The sequence below is a fragment of the Salmo trutta genome, chromosome 14, assembly GCF_901001165.1.
Source record: "Salmo trutta chromosome 14, fSalTru1.1, whole genome shotgun sequence".
In the NCBI taxonomy this organism is placed as follows: domain Eukaryota; kingdom Metazoa; phylum Chordata; class Actinopteri; order Salmoniformes; family Salmonidae; genus Salmo; species Salmo trutta.
The window spans coordinates 45,602,440-45,612,213 of NC_042970.1; positions in this window are offsets into that span (position 1 = coordinate 45,602,440).

A 9,774-nucleotide genomic window follows, 5' to 3' on the forward strand; every position below is an offset into this window, starting at 1 on the left:
TTAACCAAAACTATTTTTTGAGAGTTTGTGTTCACAACACTGTCTGTGGAGCTTTGACCTCCTTTGTGTACATTTGTGATGAAAAAAAAATATATATAAACAAAACCTGGGTAAGATAGACTACCTTTATTTGTTTCAGTTTTGGTAACTGAAGATGACCAACACACCTGATGTAGGAGAAGAAACATTATGAGACAAAAAATGTACATTTGTTTCATATCTAAGAAAAGTACACCAATTTAGAGTGAAAGTACAAGCAGCTATGAATAGGTTAATGAGTAAACCACAGTCAAACCTGGTGCAAGGAAAGTCATTCTAATTATACAAAAAGATGGTATCTAAATGGGTTGATTTAATTCATCAAGTATCACCTTTTTTGTAATGAAGCAAATTTCTAATGATAAAAAACATACAAAAACCTAGAGAACATAAAGCAATTCTATTTGTTTCGGTTCTATCTGCTAACTAGGTAAAGATGACTAACACACCTGATGATGGATTCAGTGCTGTACTGGGGGTCAAAGGAGAGGTCAAACCTGGTGAGAAGAGAACTCATTACACAAGAAAGTCATTAATTGAGCAGAAAGAGAGAAGTACACTACACATTACCTACAAATCAGATGGACTAAAGTACACGAATATGGACTGAAATTACACGCAGCTATGAACAGTTCTATTAGTAAACCGGTCGGAGCTTTAGCGAATTAATGTGAACATAAAAATGTAAACTGTAAACTATGTTACATTTAGTGGGCCTATTGGTAGTTGGTCTCTGTAATGTATCGACGTGACTCAGACTCTCGAGAATCATTCACTTGTACTTCATTCCTGGTCCCCCAAGAATAGCCTCCCTCCGTTCCTCACGTGACACATAATGCACCGCTGGTGTTGCACCACTAGGTGTCGCTAATACACTACATCCATCCTCTTCTCAGATGTCATAACCATTATGATAACATTATGAACTCCAAACTGCAGATCTATGCATTATAACGTAACAAAACATTATCTAGTGCTCAAAATAAAGTATCTGTGGTTTGGAAGATAGTTGACAACTTGTTTTGCTTTGGTTGTTGTAGCAGAACCATGTCACCTTGTTGGATTGTGCTTTCAGTTGCTCTCCTAAATCTGTCTGCGTTCTGTCAGCCCTTCTCCTTCCTTTCAGCATCACCAAGCCGAATGGCGTTGTCTTGTGGTTCAGCTCCTGGTTGCATGTTGGCTGACAGCTCTGACTGTTTGGTTCTAATTTGGCAGTTGAACAACAGTTCAGCTGGACTGCGGCCTGTGACTGAGTGTGGCGTACTCCTGTAGGCCATGAGAAACGTCTGTAGTTCTGTGCGCCAATCCTTCTCTTCTGATTGAGAGGAGCGAATTGGCGGTGGTGATGCAGTTTAGGATACTCACATCAACCCATCTTCAGTAGTAGTCTGTTGTTTTCGAGGTGTTCTCCTGTTGGAATGGCCCACACATGTCAATGGCTAGGACATGTCATGGTTTAGCTGGTACTGTAGCTCTGTTCTGACTGTGTGGACCTGCATTGGTGGTGAGCCATTGACTTGACATGCTGGACAGGACTTCACGAGCAGTTCAACCTCTTTATCAATGTTTGGTCACCACACTTTTGTGCGCTGTCTCTGTTTTGTTTTTACTATCCCTTGATGCCCTTCGTCTGCTTACATCAAAGTCCGATTCTGAGCTGCTCGTGGCATAATAATGCGGTTGTCTCATAGAACTATCTGTCCAAGAATAGAGAGTTCTTCTTGAACACCTCGGTATGCAGTGTCGCATGTGCTCTGATCACCCTGTCTGATGCTTGTTCGTAGAGTAGCTAGAACTAAGTCATTTGCTGACATTTATTCCAGCTCTGGTGGGGTGAATGCACATGGCACTGTGTATTTGGCTACGTAATAGAAGTGGTCGTCCCCATAGTGTAGAGATTCCGGACGGTTCAGAGTCAACCGTGACAGTGAGTCGGCTACATTCTGAGGCCCAGGCTTGTATACAACCTTGAATCTATAAGGCTGCATTCTCAGTGCCCATCTCTCAATCCTCGCTGATGGTCTGGATTTTGGAGAATAAATGTTCTCTAAAGACTTGTGGTCGGTTACCATTACAAAGTCTTTGCCATAGAGAAACACATGAAACGTCAAACACAGTGATATCATCTGAGATGTTGTGGACCCCCTCGATGCCTTGTAGGACTTGGCGCATGATGTGATGTGATGTCTCTGCAGCAGAGGAGAGACCGAACATTAGTCTCTTGTAGCGCCACAAACCTGTGTTAGTCATAAATATGGTCAGGGAACGAGACTCAGGTTTCAGCTCGATCTGATGATATCCCCGCTTTAGGTCCAGTTTTGAGAAGACCACGGCTCCTGACATGTCCTCCAGGAACTCGTAGGTGGTGGGGATGGGGTGTCTCTCCCGCACAACAGCTTCATTTGCTCTATGCATGTCAACACAAACTCTGATGTCATCAGTTTTCTTGTGTACCAGAACTAATGGGGACACCCATGGTGTAGGTCCATTCGCTTTCTCAATAACATCCATGTCCTCTAGCTAGTTCATCTTCTCTTCAACACACTGAATGGGGTTCTGCGTACCGGCTGTGCAACAGGTGTGGCAGTCTCATCTACATGAATTCTTAACTAGAAGTCTTTCAGATTTACCAGCCCTGTGAAACAGTCTTTGTATTCCTCTTGAAGTTCAGCTTGGAATGTCTGTGTCATCATCTTGGACTGAGTTTGTGTGCCTCTGGCCCTATGTGCAAAATGCCAGGAGCAACTGCTGATTTCTTTCCCAGTACAGATGTCTGTGCATCTTTCACGGCTAAAATGTATGCAGTGACCGACTCAGAACTAACAACTGCTGTAATGTTGGCAGTGAACAGGCCCTCAACTGCTGATGGTTGTGTTGAACCATATGGGTAGTCTCTTTGATGTTAGTTTCAATTAATCATTGCATTTGGTCTGCAAATGATTGAATGTTGCTGTGCCCACAATGTTACAGCTTGCCCCAGAGTCAATTAACTTGTTAACTGGCTGGCCATTGATTAATAACTGTATTTCCGCGTTATCAGTACTGCTGGTAAGAGTGAACACTTCCTCATTGTCATTGTCTGTATTGTAATTTTGTAAAGCAGGTGTGTTTGTGACTTGATTTACGTTCACTTATGTCTTTGTCCTGCACATTTTGGAGAAATGTCCATCTTTGCCATATTTGTTGCATTGTTTACCTGATGTGATGGAACATGCCCGTCCAGTATGGCCCTCCTAACCACATTTAACTTCTATGGGCTAGGTGGCACGTCACCGTCCCACTCTATTCAACAGCCAGTGGAAGAGCGTGGCGTGAAATACAAAACCTCAAAAATGCAATAATTTCAATTTTTCAAACATACGACTATTTTACACCATTTTAAAGACAAGACTCTCGTTAATCTAACCCCATTGTCCGATTTCAAAAAGGCTTTACAGCGAAAGCAAAACATTAGATTATGTTAGGAGAGTACATAGCCACAAACAATCACACAGCCAATTTCCAAGCAAGCATATATGTCACATAAACCCAAAACACAGCTAAATGAAGCACTAACCTTTGATGATCTTCATCAGATGACACTCCTAGGACATTATGTTATACAATACATGGATGTTTTGTTCAATCAAGTTCATATTTATATCCAAAAACAGCTTTTTACATTTGCATGTGATGTTCAGAACATGCATTCCCACCCAAAACTTCCGGTGAATTTACTAAATTACTCACCATAAACGTTGACAAAATACATAACAATTATTTTAAGAATTATAGATACAGAACTCCTTTATGCAATCGCTATGTCAGATTTTAAAATAGCTTTTCGGCGAAAGCACATTTTGCAATATTCTGAGTACATAGCTCAGCCATCACGGCTAGCTATTTTGACACCCGCCAACTTCGGGGCTCGCTAAACTCAGAATTACTATTAGAAAAATGGTATTACCTTTGCTGATCTTCATCAGAATGCACTCCCAGGACTGCTACTTCCACAAGAAATCTTGTTTTTGTTCCAAATAATCCATAGTTATGTCCAAATACCTCCGTTTTGTTTGTGCGTTACTACCGTACTTACCGTACTTAGAAGCATATCAAACACTGTTTAAAATCAATTTTTATGGTATTTTTCTCATAAAATAGTGATAATATACAATAGTGTATTCATTCAGAGAGAAAAAGAAAAAACAGCATGGTCGCGGGACCGCGCATCTCCAATCTCTTTGTCACTAGGCAGACCACTGACAAACTGTGCTAGTATACTCTGCCCAGAGAGAGGAGATGCCTCAATCCGCTTTCTGAAGGCTTTAGAGAGCCAATGGAAGCCTTAGAAAGTGCAACGTAACCCCAGAGATACTGGGACTAGAAAGAAGAACTACAATTTCTCAGACAGGCCACTTCCTGCTTGGTATTTTCTCAGGTTTTTGCCTGCCATATGAGTTCTGTTATACTCACAGACACCATTCAAACAGTTTTAGAAACTTCAGAGTGTTTTCTATCCAAATCCAAATACTAATAACATGCATATCCTACCTTTTGGGCCCGAGTAGCAGGCAGTTTAATTTGGGCACGTCATTCATCTGAATTTCCAAATACTGCCCCCTGTCACTAAAAAGTTAAACAACAATAAAGGTATTCATCAATTTGTTAGAAAACAACACAACTCAGTCAATAGAAAGATGACATGTTCATAATAGCATAATACCCCCAGGGGTACGCGCAGTGCCGTCGGGGGACGGCAAATAAAAATGTGATTCACATTTTCAAACAGTCCATTTAGATTTTCCAACAGGGCTATACATTTGGGTGATGTTTTTTTCTCGCCTGATTAGCCTCGTTTCGTTGGGGTTCACTTATATTGGGAGTAGTGCCTTTCCCTCAGCCACAGTGTGTTAAATAGTGCCAAAGTACTATCTCACAACTCAATGAAACCTTCACTCTTGCGCATAAATTTAGAATTGAAACATGCCAATTTGAAAAATAAGCCATGGGAGTTTTGGAGCGAGAATTAAGAGGACTTTCGAGTAGTAGACATGTACTGTATAAAAGCAACAGAAGGGGCTAGAAGCGTCTTATGTGGTGAGCTACCGAGTGGCTAGGACAGGCAAGCCCCATACTATTGTTGAGGACTTAATTCTTCCTGCTGCCACAGATATGGCTGGGACAATGCTGGGGGAAAAGGCCCAAAAAACTATACAGACAATGCCTTTATCAAACAACACTGTTCACAACTCATCAGTAAAATGGCAAGAGATGTTTTGAAACAATTTCTGCTTTGCTTACATGCCAGTAAATTCTATGCGTTACAGCTGGATGAGTCAACAGATGTGGCGGGCCTGGCACAGCTCCTGGTATATGTCTGTTACATTTATGGGGGGTCAATTAAGGAAGACATCCTCTTCTGCAAAACACCGGAAACCAGGACAACAGGAGAGGATAATTTTAAAGTACTGGACAGCTTTGTGACATCAAATGGTTTTTGGTGATCAAGATGTGTTGGTATCTGTACTAATGGCGCAAAAGCCATGACAGGGAGACATAGTGGAGTGGTAACGCGAGTTTAAGCAGTTGCTCCCAACACCACTTGGGTACACTGCAGCATCCACCGAGAGGCTCTTGCTGCCAATGAAATGCCTGACAACTTGAAAGACATTTTGTAGACCACAGTGAAAATGGTTAACTTTGTTAAAGCAAGGCCCCTGAACTCTCGTGTATGTTCTGCATTATGCAATGATATGGGCAGCAAACCATGTAACGCTTTTACAACTTACGTGCTGGTTATCAAGGGCCAAGTATTGACATGTTTTGTTAAATTGAGAGACGAGCTTAAAGTTCTCTTCGCAGACCATAATTTTCACTTGTCTGACCGCTTGCATGATGACGAGTTTCTTACACGACTGGCCTATCTGGGTGATGTTTTTTCTCGCCTGAATGATCTGAATCCAGGATTACAGGGAATCTCTGCAACTATATTCAATGTGCGGGACAAAACTGAGGCTATGATTAAAAAGTTGGGGCTATTCTCTGTCTGCATTAACAAGGATTACACACAGGTCTTTCCATCATTGTATGATTTTTTTGTGTGCAAGTGAACTCAAGCGTACAGACAATGTATCAAATGTGATATGGCGAAGCACCTGAGTTTACTGGGTGCGTTATCCCTTTCCTGCACTGCCTCCAGTCCACTTACCGATATCTGAACAAGAGAGCCTCATCGAAATCGCAACTAGCGGTTCTGTGAAAAAATTTTGTAATCAGAAGCCACTTCCAGATTTCTGGATAGGGCTGCGCTCAGAGTATCCTTCCTTGGCAAATCGCGCTGTTAAGACACTGATGCCCTTTGCAACCACGTACCCATGTGAGAGTGGATTCTCAGCCCTTACTAACATGAAAACTAAATACAGACAGTGTGTGGATAATGATTTAAGACTGTGACTCTCTCCAATACAACCCAACATTGCAGAGTAATGTGCATCCTTTCAAGAACACCCTTCTCATTAACCTGTGGTGTGTTATTCACAAATTTTTATGAACAAATAAGGTTTTGTATGTAAGTTGGCTAAATAAAGAGAAACATTATTGATTATTATTATTATTTGTGCCCTGGTCCTATAAGAGCTCTTTGTCACTTCCACAAGCCAGGTTGTGACAAAAACTCACACTCATTCTTATGTTTAATAAATGTATTGTATAGTGTGTGTGTGGCAGACTTACAATGATGAAAAATCAACATTTGAGAGTGCGCTGACCCTGGTGCTAGAGGGGGTGCGCAGCTGGAGGTTGAATGTTTGAAGGGGTACGGGACTATAAAAAGTTTGGGATCCACTGCCTTAGAGGACCAATACACCTGTTGTTGGACTCACTGTCATGCTGAGGGGCAAAGTAGAACCAGGGCCTTTCTTACTGCTGTAACGATCTCTGCAATCAAATAACAGCAGCGCCATAAAGTACTTTAAAAAAAATAAACAAAACAAATGTGTAGCCTACAGTACCTGCTGGAAAGGGTTTAGTTGTTGGATCTAAAAAAACATTTTGGGGATTGAAATGTGGTTTTTAGTTTGTGGGTCAGAATGAATATATTAATACTAAGAATATGCTAAAATCAAAGTGATTTAGATCATGAAGACCTGCAGCCCTGATAGATTTGTTTAGATAATGACTCACCTGGAAAGGTGTACCCATCACTGTGTGGAGAGAGAGTTTTTGGTCCTGAGCTCACTCTGTCATCACAGCTCACCTCCTTATGCCTCACTGACTGTAGTCTTCTGATAAGATCACTCTCAGTTACAAGTAATCTACAGAACCAGTGTTTGGAAACTTTGGTTAGTTTTTTCCAGATCTTTTCTGTCAATAATAGCTGACTCTGCTCTCCAACATACAGGTTACAGGTGGTGTCATTGTCACGTCCTGACCATAGTAAGATGTTGTTTTCTATTGTAGAGTAGGTCAGGGCGTGACAAGGGGTGTTTTTCTATATTTTGAATTTCTATGTTCATGTTCTAGTTTTGTATTTCTATGTTGGTTTTGTTTGGGATGATCTCCAATTAGAGGCAGCTGGTCCTCGTTGTCTCTAATTGGAGATCATACTTAATTAAGTAGGGTTTTTTTCCACCTGGGTTTGTGGGAGATTAATTTTGAGTTGTGTATGTTTCACCTCTGCATCACGGTTTGTTGTTTTTGTCTTTCAGTATATGTATGTATTGCATAGTTTCACAGTGTAAATAAAAATGTGGAACGACACACACTTTGCACCTTGGTCCTCTTCTCCTTTCGACAGCTGTGACAGTCATTACCAGCAGGGCCAGGAATCAAATCAAGTCAAATGTTGTTTTTCACATGAGCCGAATACAACAGGTGTAGGTAGACCTTTCTGTGAAATGCATACTTAGAAGCCCTTAACCAATATTGCAGTTCAAGAAATAGAGATAAAGATGATGTTAAATAAAACAGATGATGATGAAATCCTCCTTCTCATGACTGGCAGTAATGACTGGTTTCTAAACTGTGAAGTAGAACACACATCTATGTATATCATTCTGTATATTATATTGTATAAGTTCCATTTTTACAAGAAAAGCTACAATGTACGCTACTGTTCAAAAGTTTGTGGTCACTTAGAAAGGTTGTTTTTGAAAGAAAAACACATTTGTTGTCCATTAAAATAACATAAAATTGATCAGAAATACAGTGTAGACATTGTTCATGTTGTAAATGACTATTGTAGCTGGAAACGGCTGATTTTATATAGAATATCTACATAGGCATACAGAGGCCCATTATCAGCAACCATCACTCCTGTGTTCCAATGGCACGTTGTATTAGCTAATCCAAGTTAGATCCAACTCTTTTGCAATTATGCTAGCACAGCTGACAACTGTTGTTCTGATTAAAGAAGCAATAAAACTGTCCTTCTTTAGACTAGTTGAGTATCTGGAGCATCAGCATTTGTGGGTTCGATTACAGGCTCAAAATGGCCAGAAACAAAGAACTTTCTTCTGAAACTCGTCAGTCTATTCTTCTGAGAAATGAAGAAAATTCCATACGAGAAATTGCCAAGAAACTAAAGATCTCGTACAACGCTGTGTACTACTCCCTTCATAGAACAGCGCAAACTGGCTCTAACCAGAATAGAAGGAGGAGTGGGAGGCCCCGGTGCACAACTGAGCAAGAGGACAAGTACATTATGTCTAGTTTGAGAAACAGACGCCTCACAAGTCCTCAACTGGCAGCTTCATTAAATAGTACCAGCAAAACACCAGTCTCAACGTCAACAGTGAAGAGGTGATTCCTGGATGCTGGCCTTCTAGGCACATTTCCTTGTTTAATGGACAAGGAAATTTCTAAGTGACCCCAAACTTTTGAACTGTAGTGTATATGTTCATTCAAACTTTTTTCTCTAACTATAAGGCAATTTAGAAATGTAAGTGTTCATACTGACAAATAAGATCAATTAATATTGCTGTGATGCTATTAATTACCAGATTGACTGATGCTACTCATGTGGTACACAGTGAGGGAGAGCTGCATCACACTGGTCTTCACCAGCTCAGTCCCTGTGAGAGTCTGCTGACAGGTTGAAGGTTTAGGATCTCTCCCTTCCATGCAGAAGTAACAGTGAGACACAGAGACGGATGGAGGTCTATGACAGCTCAGCTGAGTCTCTCTCTCTCTCATAATGGTTATGGGTAACACCCATAACCATGTCATAATATGTCATAACAACTGACAAAACTTGTCATAACCTGTCATAATATCATCAGACATGTTGTGACATATATTGTGTTATTTTACGGCTGGTTATGACAATAAGATTGTCAAAACCCACAACACAAGACAAAACGCTCCGTTACACCATAGCCTACTGTACCTGTCAACAGTATGTTTATTTTATATATATATATATATTTTTTATTTTTATTTTTATTTTTTGTTTTTTTTTAATTGAGCATATTAAATTATCATTGTAATTGCGCACACATTGATGTCAGACATGCACCTACCACAATGCTCTATTGCTAGTTACTGGGATGAATGCAGGAGTTTACTTCAGGAGCAGGACACAAGACACCCTCTTTTTGACTGATGACTGATGTAAGGGCATGTATGTGAGAGGCTTACGTGGTTTATGTGATTATGATGGTCATAATCCTTCTTGACAGTGTCATAAGGCGTATTTATTTAGGCCAAGTGACACAGGTTGGTCATGATGCTTAAAGACAATGTCATAAAGTCTATTTC